Below are 12666 nucleotides of genomic sequence, written 5' to 3' on the forward strand. Positions count from 1 at the left end.
GGACAATCGAATGTTGTGAATATATTACTAAAACAATACATACTTTTAGGCATACATGTGTAAAAAAGGAAGCTATCATTGAGTGATAACCAGACATTGCACTTGAAATAGCAATAGCAATAGCACTTAGACTTATATACTGCTTCACAATGCTTTACAGCCCTCTTTAAGCAGTTTACAGAGTCGGCATATTGCCCCCAATAATCTGGGTCCTCGTTTTACCAACCTCAGAAAGCTGAGTCAACCTTGAGCCAGTGAGAATCGAACTGCCAAACAGCAGTCAGTCAGCAGAAGTAGCCTGCAGTATTGCATTCTAACCACTGTGCTACCATGACTCATATAAATATATTTTATATAAATATAAAACTTAGGCATTTTCCATTAGCCAATGCCATGCTTAGCAAGTACATATCCTAACCCCCCTGGACTACTTCAGAGTAGAAAAGATGGCTCTTAGTCCTCAAGATGCTCAAGTTCAGAAGTTTCAATTAAAACGTGAATAGACTTTGCACTAATCCCATCATCCATTTTGAGGTTTTCAGAATAATAGTCTTTGGGTCAGTATAGGTCCAAGTGACTTAATCTACTTAATCCACTGGTTGCAACCCAGAATCACTCATTACCTGATATAGCTTTGTTAGATGATATGGGTAAATGTCCTGAAATATTAACATAACTATTGCTACCACAGTATAAAATTGTAAATGGATGTTACAAATCTTTTAGTTTATTTAAATATGAAACTCTCAGCTGAGCAGAGTGGCACGCATGTTTGCTTTGATATGAATATAGAAATTTTATGCTTGTATCAATCACACAATATTTCATTTAAATAGAAATTTTAAGTTAAAAATGGGTTTAATTCCAAACTCCTTTTTGTATTATGTAAAATATAAAATAATGCAATTCTGGGTCTATCAGTACAGATCTGCATAGTTAGCATCTTTCTCATAGAACATCTTCAACTTGTAAATGCAAATAAATCTGGTTAGAGAAGTGATCTGAGAACTGATAAGATCACTCTTAAATTCATTGTATTAAACTAGCATTTCAGATACCCTTGATACATTTATTAAGCAAGATGCCTTGAAGTTTTTTAGTTTACTGCTGTCATTTAAATTTCAGAAGATAGACAGGTATATTGCTTTTTTACTTTGGATAACCAAAGAATCATATATTTGCTCAGCTCACCTCTAAGGGCTGTAAAACTTATTTTCTTACTACCTGATTTCTTTCTACTGCTTAAATTTGTTTACTCTTCTAGAAAATTCTCTCCTTTTCTCAGTGTTGATTCCCCAATACTTGACTAATGTAAGTGGTAATGTAGAAAAATATTATTTAGTTCCATTCCTATTAAATCAGATATTAAACAAGGAAGCTTTGGAATAGTAAATACTATCCCAAAAGTGGTGATATGTTGTAAGCCACCCCTGAAAAGCTGTATGTTTCTAAAATTTTTATTCTTTTGAATGCAGTTAAATAATTCTTAATAATTCTCCATTGATGACCAGTTCACTTACTTACAAGCTGACTTTTTGATTTCTTTCTTTCAGCCTATTCATCCTTAACTGAAAAATAGGAAACAGTTGCATGAAGTCAAATATGTGGACAAAAAAGTGAATTATTTTTCCTGAAAACAAACAACCATTTTGATCCTTGCTATAAATCAGAGCTTATCACGGTAAGAATTTCATGCTTCATATTGACTTTTTGTTAATATTTATACAGGTAGTCCTCAATTTATAAGAGTTCATATAGTGATCATTCGAAGTTACAATGGCACTGAAAAGAGAAACTTATGACTTTTTTCCACACTTATGACCATTGCAACATCCCCATGCTTACATGATTAAAATTTGGACACTTGGTAACTAATTCATATTTATGACAGTTGCAATGTTCCCGGGTCATATGATCACCTTTTGTGACCTTTTGACAAGCAAAATCAATGGGAAAGCCAGATTCACTTAACAACCATATTAACTAACTTAACAACTGCAGTGATTTAACTTAACAACTGTGGCAGGACAGCCATAAAATGGGTCAAAATTCACTTAATTGTCTCACTTAGCAACGGAAATGTTGGGCTCAATTGTGGTCATAAGTTGAGGACTACCTGTAAATACCAATGTATTGAAAATAATTACATGGAGAAAATTTGCAAATGATTACTGTGACTTGTTAATTCCATGTTTTCAGAGGAAACTGTTTCAACCCTTGTCTTCTGACTACACTTGTGCATATCGCTCAGTTACTTACAGTTGAATTTAAACTGTTTAAAAAAATATATTACATTTGCAGAAAAAGATGTACAATGATTAGAAACACAGAAGAGCATTTTCTAATTTGTTTTATTAAGTCAAGGTAGAATTTTGATGCTTGTTTTATAAAGTCAAGGCATAATTTAAAAATTTAAATGTGGTGTGGTGAGTTTGTATGTATAATATAAAGAAGACGAAACTGTCCCTCTAACTATTTGAGTAAGTGTGACAGATGCTGGGAGCCATTCAATATTTGTAGGGCCATAAATTATCCATATTTGGTTCACTGTACATTTTTGCGTTTGTCTATGTGTATGTGTGTGTTGCAGCATCCAAATTAGTAACTACGTAATCTTGAATATCCTCAAAGATAAGAGAAAAAATGCATTGAAGGATGATTCAAAAACTGAGTGATATTTCAATTGGTGAAACTACCAATTAGTTTTATTTGTTAAGACAAATTCCTTTTGAAGTAACGGTACATAACAGTTGGAATTATGCTCTTTATGTTTCCTTATTTTTGTTAGACATACCTTCTGAAAGATCATTTTCCACTGTCACATCCTTTAATACTAACAGTTGAGGAGGCAGTTCTAACCTAGAGAAACACTTAAGTATCTTTTGCATAGCTCTGGAATTCTCATTGCAAACTAGGGGAATTTTCTCTCCTGCTTTTTATGCTTCCTCATGGTCTTTGCCAACAGCATCCTATGCCAAACACAACTATTTTGATCCTTGATACATTAATTTACATTAATTTTCAGATCCATTGCATCATATAGTCTATCTAATATTTGCTCTAATTACTGTGGGTCATTAGCCAACAACACAGCATCATCTGTATACGAAGTACACATACGTTCAACAAAGTACACATTTCCAACAACTATACCTTTTAACATTACCACAAGCATTCTGTATACAATTATCCATTAATCTATTAGGCAGTTAGGGAATCCCCATTATTTTCTTATTCCTTGCTCAAATTTGTATTTGCTAAGTGTTTATTTTTTTTTCTTGCCCATGCTTAACTTCCATCTGTACCACACTTCAACTCGATATTCATACAAAACATTTGATAATTCAAGCTTATATCATATCCTTTTTTAAAACATAAATACACTTTTTTCAATCAGTGTTCTTTAATGCTGAAGAAGAAGAAGAAAAATCTGGTCTGCCAAAGTCCTGCTTGGAATTCAAGTTGCTGTGCACTTCTCAAATTTTGGTCATTGTCCCCTTTTCTCCCCTTTCAATCAGAATTCATTCAAACATCTCCCCAGTCACACTTCGCCAACTAAACTATTTGTGTTTTACATTCATTCTTGCTCTCTATCCCCTTGCATTAGGGGAAAAAACATTCTTCCAATCTTTGAGCATAGAGTATTTAACAAATATTAAACAAATTGAAGCACTGTTCCATAAAGAAATCACCTCAAATTTGTACTTTTTTGAACTACACAAGTTACCCTTGCAATCTTACCATTTTCCAACATTCTCACAGCATATTACTTTATTTTCTCAATTCATTCTTTTATGGTAACATTTATAGCATTCTCTTCAGTACTACTCTTTATTGTATCGTTCTTGTTCCCAAACAAATTTCTGAAACATTTTTTTTTAGAAGTCTTCCATTTCAGTTTCATCCTTAATGAATTTTATTTTTTTAATACTATTCACTCTTCTGAGTGTACATTCTTTGTGGCTACCATTTGCTCACTTACAGTCTAGCCCAAAGCAAAATTTTTGAACTTCTAGTTACTTGGAAAAAGTGTTCTTAACTATAAGTCTCTAGAGATTCTCAGTCATCCAGGTCATGGTTGTTGCAAAGGTGCTTTTTCAGGAGGTAACTGGACTTTCTTGTTTTTTCTTTTGAAGACATTTTGCTTCTCATCCAAGATAAAAACTTCTTAACTATCTTGCATTATATTGTCTTTTAATGATTAACTACACTGTGCTCCTATATTTTTTTGTTCTTCCTCAAATGATTTTGCACATGCTATGGTGTTGAAGAGGTTAGCACAAGACCATATGTAGAAAACTTATATGTGATCCTAAATTCTTCTCCTGTTGTCACTGCCAATTCCCCTGCTGCCATGCTCTGGATTGACTTTGAGATCATAATTCCATTTTGAGTAAAAAAAATTCAAGACTGGAAGACAGGCTTGAAATTCAAGAAGATTTGAGTTCAACTTCTGAGTGCTTATTTTTGCATGCTTTTTCTGTTTTCTGGAACTGATTAGCACCACACTATTATTTTCATGGCACTTTAGTCTGAGAGAGTTGCATTAGACTATACAATAAGTCTTCTGTCACCTTGTAGGGCATATGGAAATTATTATGTATTAAAAGACTAGGAACTTATGGCGCTAAACTAGTAAAGTGCTAATCAAGCTGTAATAAATTAACTCTATTTAGCTCAGACTGAGCAAAGTACTCTATTTTGGCTGCCCTAATTATGGACTCTGTGTATTTTTATCAAAACATATTTACGTTTTTACAATTTTGCTGAATATGTTCAGTATAATTTGACATATTTAAGTGTTTCTCCAAATGATTTTAATCAAAGTGTAACATAATCCCATTTTAGCTTTACTTCGAAACATTTGTTCAAGGCATCTTGCTCCTGCTGCTTCTTTTGCTTTCCATTTTTTTAAAAAAAGATAAATAAAACCTCTCCTCAAAATCTTTCCCTAAAATGTAAAGCAAAACAAGCCTGGATGAAAGTCACACTGAACCACAGGAAGCCTTTGTACTTAGCTCTCTGTTCATTGTGTTTCCTCTTAGCAGAGATTTCATATTGTGTAAAATACCAGGTCTACTAATATTCTTAATTATCTTCCAAAAAATCAGTGAACATATGAAATATAAAGTAAGTAAGAAAACTTAAGTACAGTTGTCAAGACATTCATTTAGCAACCCTTCAAAGCTACAATAGCACTGAAAAAAAGTTAGTTATGACCAGTCTTTGCACTTAAACCATTGTAGCATCCCCATAGTCACATGATCAGAATTTGGGCATTGGGATGTATTTATAATGGTTGCAGCATTCTGGGGTCATGTGACTGCCATTTGCAACCTTCCCAGCTGCCTTCCAACAAGCAAAGTCAATGGGGGAAGCTCACTTAACAACCATGTGATTCACTTAATAACTATGGCAATAAAGATAGTAAAATCAGGCACGATTCACTTAAAAGCCACCCTGCTTAGCAACAGAAATGCTGGTGCCAATTCTGGTTATAAATCAATGACTATCTATCTATCTATCTATCTATCTATCTATCTATCTATCTATCTATCTATCTACATTCTCTCCTTCCCTCCCTCTGTCCCTCCCTCCCTGTCAACAATTATTATTGAGTCTGTGAAGATTAAATCAGTAAAAATGGTTTATTAAAACATGTATATTGGAGCTATTTATTTATCCAATTTATACAGTACCCATATTCAAGGGACTCCAAGTGGCATACATCCAATAAAATAACACAGTCCATAAAATAAACTATCACAGTCAATAAATGTAATTAGATTTATAGTTATGAAATGTAGATCTATGTCAAACCAAAAGCTCAGGAGAGATGTAAAGCATATTCTGCCTTCAAATGCATAGCAAACAGGAATGTTCCTGACTTTTTAAAGGCAAGCAAGATAGGGGTTATCTTCACCTAAGGAAGGAAGATATTTCACAGGGTGAGTCAGGCTACGACTGACAAGGCTTATTCTCTGTTCCGCTCCGGAATAAAGTGACATTTTAATATAAGAACTGTAAATAAAAATGTATATTGATTCTGTTCTTCAGTAATTTTAAGAAATGCAGTACACCAATGGATTCATTTTACACAATTTCAACAATCCAAAAAATTAAATTATTATCACATTATGCTTTTAAGATAATTAACGCTCATAATTTAATCAAATCAAGCAGGTTATTTCCATAATCTTCTGTCATAAAGTTGGCATTTTTCATCTCTATTAAGCAATTTTAAGGTCTTGCAGGACTTTTCATTGCATGAACCTGAAAAAAAAGTCAGAGCTCCTTCAAAGACTTAACTGAGCTTATTCCTGAGAGCATTGAAACATTTCTTTACTAATCATTTTAAAATATACACAACCATAAATACTGTTCCTTGGAAACCTTATCTAATATTTTCTGATTTATATTTCCTCTCATGTCCATCTTCAACTCAGATATTCCCATTCATCTGTGATTTAATTTCACAAGGATTGTTAATAATGTATATGAATGCAGTGCAACTAAATAAGTAATCTTATTTAATTGTATGTGATATTGTATCTGTAAGAGACCAAAAAGGCATTTAAAAAAAAGCTAATAATAGATTGTATGGATACTATTCAATATAGATTAAAGGAGAAAAAAGAAAGAAAAGAGGGTATGTGCACATACAGGCATATATGTGATTATGTGTGTGTATCATGGGTGTCAGTATGAGTGGAATGGAATTGGAGTGTGAAGGCATTCACATCAAAACCATTGTCTTTTAATAACAGTTTATAGCGGAGCAATTTTTCACTTTTGAAATCATTATCCTGAATTGATCTGTCAACAGAAAGGGTAAGATTTCAGATTAAGGCCAGCATCTGCTGTTGTGGAAGAAGATTAACTCTAAATGCTAAGAATGATACACGGAGAACAAGGATGATAAGTCTCAGTCATTGTATCCGATAGACACAAAGGTGTTTTTAAGGGATGCTGTTATATCTCCCCTCCATTGTCTTTGGAGATGGGGTGTCAAACCCTGGCAAGTGAATACCTCTTCTATGTGGGACAGGTAGTATTGTAGAGGTATCTGGGGATGGAATAAGAAATGTCGCTGTAAGTAATGGAGTGGTGATATGAGGATTTCTTGTTAGTCAGAGTCAGATGCTTTTTGCTAAGCTTCAAGCATGGCTGTCTTCAACCCCATCATTAACAGAGCATGAAGTAAAAATTCATACTAAGCCACAATCAGTAACTATTCGCTTCTTCCAAATGGAGGTGAATTTGTCAGCCAGGATAAGTTGAGCCAAGGACTCTACCAACAACAACAACAACACAACCCCAGATTTATTTCAGTCATATTTAAGGCAGACTCCCATTCTCAGCCTAGCTTGAGTCCCAAACTGGATTTGCCACTGAGGGCAAAGCATGGAGCATAGTTCTCAGAATGTTAGATCAAATTGATTCGGGATTTATAAGCAGTTTAGCCTAAGGAAGGAGATTGTTTTCAGAAGAATCTTGTTGCAATTATAACTTAAAGAAAAGATGTTGCCAATAAATCAGCATTCTTTAGAGTTGCTTATTTATTATATGTGGTTGCATTACCAATATATTTCCAATTTTAAACTCCTAGGAAACAACATGACCAAAAAAAATGTTATTGACATTTAACTTCTCTATTGTTGCCTAGTGGTATTCGCAAGCATGATGAGATTTATTTAGACATTTGATGCAGGGGTGAAATCCAAAATTTCTCCCTACCAGTTCTGTGGGCATGGCTTGGTGGGCGTGGCAGGGGAAGGATATTGCAAAATCTCCATTCCCACTCCACTCCAGGGAAAGGATACTGCAAAATCTCCATTCCCTCCCTGCCTGGGGGAAGGATATTGCAAAATTTCCATTCCCACCCCACTCTGGGGCCAGACAGAGGTGATATTTGCCAGTTCTCTGAACTACTCAAAATTTCCGCTACCGGTTCTCTAGAACCTGTTATAGAACCTGTTGGATTTGACCCTTGATTTGATGTAAGGTGGAGTACTAGAGAAACGAACTCTAATATCTTCCTCAACCATTTTTCTTTTAGCAGTTTTAAGAGAATGTGAGTGAGTTCTTCTAGGCTCTTCACACAATTTAGTACAAAAGCTTGATGTAAGTGACCTACTTTTAATGTTGTTCACCACTTTCATGACTGTCTAGCTTAGTTTTCAACTCATGGCTGAGTGTTTCGGCAACCAGTGCTTCATTATGTAGAAGTCATTGTTTACCTGTTTCACTAAAATAAAAACCCTCATTGATCCAACTACTGAAAGAACAGCTTCTGCACAAATTACTGCTCTGGATTTCCGGGACAGATTCTAAATAGTTAATCAAAGCAGTGAAAATATCTTGGCCTGTTGTTGTTGCTTCAAGTTCTACAACATTTTAAAACAATTACAATCATCATTGTGGTGAATGGAATGCCAGTCATTAAGCTTTTCCACAAAGATCTTTTGACCCAACTGGATTGTGTACATTTCTTCACTCCTCCGGTTGTTTTTTTCAACCAGAATGAAGACACTTAATAGTACTGTGTAAAAGAGAAGATATTTTTTGCTATTTATTATGTTTCATATTCTACTACAGTACCGCAAGAAGGAAGAGTCAGTGTCTTCAGGGTCTCTGCAATTGTATGAGGTTTTATATTTTAACTATGGGTTCTGTTACTAAATGGTTGGCTTCTTGATTTGACCTGCTTTAGCAAATTTCAAGCTCTGCTTGTTTGAATTTAAAAATTCAAACTTCTAATTGGATCAAGATTCGTCCCAGAAAAACTGGGTATTGCTGGGAAATGTCTCCTAGCTTGCTTCATTTGTTAAACCAAGAGCACATTCTGGACTAGGATGAAATTCATCACCATACCAGCTAAATCTCACTGATGGGTAATTATCTGCCTAGTGGGATTTATTATTTTGTTTGTGTAATCTACAATTAGATTCATAGTCTATGACTGGTGGAAACATAATAATTCCAGTCTTAACCAAGGACATTAGAATTACTAAGTTAGTGTCCATGAAAATAGGCAGTTCCATGTTTATTATTGTTGTTGTTGTTGTTGTTGTTGTTGTTGTTTGCACAGCCAGCCAGATGTTTAGACTGGGTTTGGAATTGGAATTTTTATCTATCTATTGAGTCCTTCCCAAGAACCTGGCATACGAAGATATTGTTGTTTGATGGTCTTAAACTATATCACAGGATGTAAGTTGTTCCAAATAAATCTGTCTTTTGAAATTGACTGATAGTGATTTTGTCAATGCTGATGGGTTCCAGTTGTTTTGGAATTGCACCCTATTATTATTGGTGATATTATTATTATTATTATTATTATTATTATTATTATTAATATTAATATTAATATTATTAATATTATTATTTTAATAATAATATTATTGGTAATATAATTGGTAATATTATTATTAGTGCTGGCTCTTCGGCCTTGAAATGGAGATGAGGACTGCCCCCTAGAGTTGGGAATGACTAGCACATATGTGCGAGGGGAACCTTTACCTTTACCTTTATTATTGGTACTATTTTTGCTTTCTTTTGCTACAATCATTGTACTTCAATTTGCAGATCTTGATGTTTTGTGATTTTCTCCATTGCTTTCTCTTCTCTTCTCCTGTTTTCAGGTACTAAAATGTCCACTATTCAGATTTTTTTTTCTTTCTTATCAACATCTGTTGATTGTTAAATCTGGTTTTTTTTACGGAAAGTGTTTGATTCTAAAGTCCAAGAGCACTTTAGCTTCTTCATTTAGCTTTATTGTCCATTTTGTGGTCCCATCAGTCCTTGCTTGCAGGAAAATAGTATTGCTTGCAGATATTCCAATTTGCCATTGTTACCATGCTATTGTTTGTAGTCACTTTGTGTGATCTTGCAGTAGTTGTTTCTTCAGTTTTTTTTTTTACAGAGGCAGCATTTGCTGTCTGATGCTGTTTTCTCATTTGTTCTTCATCTTCTGTAGCTAGAATTAACTCCTCTATTTCTTCAACTTTCCTGCTCTTAGTCATTCCAAGATCTTGTTGCTATCTGCTTTGCCTGCTAGTTTTGTTTATATACTGGCCATGTAATACTTTGCTTTGCCATGTCTCTTTTCTATTCCTCATTTGGTCTTTTTTATAAACCAGTTTGGTCTCTCCAATATTCAGTAAACCTTCATGTACTAATTTCAGTGCATCTTCTTCATTGTCCTTCAAACATTATTCCAATGCCCTTTATTATTCTTCAACTGTGTGGTGAACGTGCAACATTTCACATCCATATCTCTTTTGGGAATGAAAATAATTCAGTAGCTATGCTGGCTTCCTTTATTGCCAACTCTCCTTAGTTTGCCTCGACAATTTGAGCTGCTTCTGGCAAGGGTTTAATTTCTTTGCCCTGGGTAGATTTTTGGGGTTCTGCCAAATCGGCTTCTGTGAATACTTTATTTTGTATTATAAATCAAAGGTTGATCTACTAGCCTCTGTTATTTCTGATTTTGCATGTTCCAGAACTGATGTGTTCTTTTCAGATATCTTCTGGATTTGATTTATGATAACAGATCATTATTTCTTGTTACAATGTTTGTATATTTGTGATGAGTAAGCAAATTTTCTTCCAATAGTCTTGAAGCTGCTGACCCTAGTTGCTCAGCCAACAGTCCTAAGTCCTGTAGCCCATTTGTCACCAGATGTCCAGGAGCCCCAACACCTAGCACGCTCCTTGTTGACTTGGAGAATGACTAATCCAGTATGGGTTAAAAAGTAGTTTTTAAATCTTCAGTTTTCCCCCACCATTTGAATAGGATAATTTGTTTGCATAGTACAAAAAATAATGATCAAGCTTCCTTCCTGTTTCAAGGGAATCACCATAATCATGGGCAAACCATTATTACTGCACTATGGTTTCCGTGCTTTAAGATATATTTAGTAAAAGGTTTTTTTTTTTAAAAAAAGAAGTGCTGGAAGCTTTCCAGATAAGTAAAAGATTCAGTAAATAAATATTATTCAACTTAATCATAGTGGGTAGGTTTTCACAGCTGTTCTTGATTATCAAAATGACTTATGACTAATGCTATGTGGAAAAATGTATGATATTGAATGATGGGGCAATGGTGATGTTTCATTGGCCATGCTGCAAGCTTCTTCAGAATTAAGTACATTCATTATTTGCTTTGTTTAGTAGAATTTGTAGGCTGCCTGATTCCCAGAGAGCATGGGTGGCTTACAGTCTAATAGGAAAGGTATTAAAAAAACAAAGAAGATAAAAAATCATGAGCAAACATTTAAACAACAACAAAAACCATTTGATAGGGCATCACCATGTGCAAGTACTGGGAGAACAGCCACCTCCCTAAACATCATCAGGGTGGGATCTATCTGAATCTCTGGAGAGATATCATTCCAGATGTCAGGCACTATGACAGAAAAGGCTTGGGTCCCATGACATGACATGGCTAAATGACTGGGACCCCAAACACACCCACTCTTCCTAGCTCACTGGATGTAGAGGAAGAACCAGGGAGGCAGTCCTCAAATAACCAGTCTCTTCCTTATGCCATGAAGATAACTAATACCTTGAATTACATCTGGAATCTAATTAGTAACCAATACTGCTTACAAAGTGGTTGGCTTCCATAAGCATGAGGACGTGCCTTTCATTTCCTGCATTAGTATATCTGATCTAGCTATAGCTTCGTCATGGACAACCCCATGTAGAGTGTCTTACAGTAATCTATCCAAGAGTTGATCAAGTTGGAGGTAACTGTCTGAAGAGCCTCTCAGTCCAGGAAAGAGTGCACTAGATATACTGTACAAAGACCTTCTTAACTACAACTTTTTGAAAGGACCTGAGTCTAAGACAACTTTTAGATTGTGCACCAGTGTTCAGTGAGGAATGTGCAACTTCATCCAAGCCCCAAAATGGAAAATCATCAGATCCAGGGGGCTCAAATATCATCACCCCCTCTCTCTTGTCAAAATTATGTCTGTTCTTCTCCATCCATATCCATAGAATCTCTGCACACTGGAGCAGACTTCAATATCATCCTTTGTTTGATCTGGAATTGTGATGTATACTTGGGCATCATCAATCTATTAATGATACTTGACCCCAAACTGATGACTCACCCAGTGGTTTCATGTAGATGTTAAACAACAGCAATTGTCAAGTCGTATGACCCCCCCCCCCCATAAGCATCATAAGTCTCCCCCCACCATCACAAGTGAGAGGTCATGGACTCAATCTCCTCCCTACTTAACATTGATTGAAACCAGAGACAAAAGAAAAGAGTAGAACTGCCACATAACAGTGCTGCCCACTCCAAAGCATTCCCATCAGTCCAGAAAGATGCCATAACTGATGGTGTCAGAAGTGGATGAACCCTTCCAGACTGAATGCTTTATTCATGATGTGCATAATGTGTTTGCTTATTCTGTTATCCTTTTATTTTATTTTTTGTTCAATTATTCCATTTGCCAGCTCTAGTTGTGTTTTGATTTAGTTACGTTTTTATGCTTCTGTCCAATTTTAAACTGTTCATACATTGGTGTGTCTGAATTTATAGACAGGTACACCAGGGCAAGGTATTCAATTCTCTTCATAGTGAAAACACTTGCTAATCTAACATAAATCATTCGTGAGTAAACAATAGATCTCAATATCCTATTCCTGATT

At 35.0% G+C, this 12666-nt stretch overlaps 1 protein-coding gene across 17 annotated transcripts in view; it reads left to right on the top strand.

Moving 5' to 3' along the window:
- The window catches only part of GULP1 (GULP PTB domain containing engulfment adaptor 1), a 112860-nt gene that overhangs the window by 33817 nt on the left and 66377 nt on the right, over positions 1-12666 (top strand). For all 17 annotated transcript variants that reach the window (XM_087882086.1, XM_087882100.1, XM_087882102.1 and 14 more), the window contains exon 2: positions 1554-1681. The gene's annotated coding sequence lies outside the window, so the exon portion shown is untranslated. The remainder of the gene's footprint in view (positions 1-1553; positions 1682-12666) is intronic.

Source organism: Pantherophis guttatus, chromosome 1 (assembly GCF_059756535.1).
Source record: "Pantherophis guttatus breed Tessera chromosome 1, ASM5975653v1, whole genome shotgun sequence".
Classification (NCBI taxonomy): Eukaryota; Metazoa; Chordata; class Lepidosauria; order Squamata; family Colubridae; genus Pantherophis; species Pantherophis guttatus.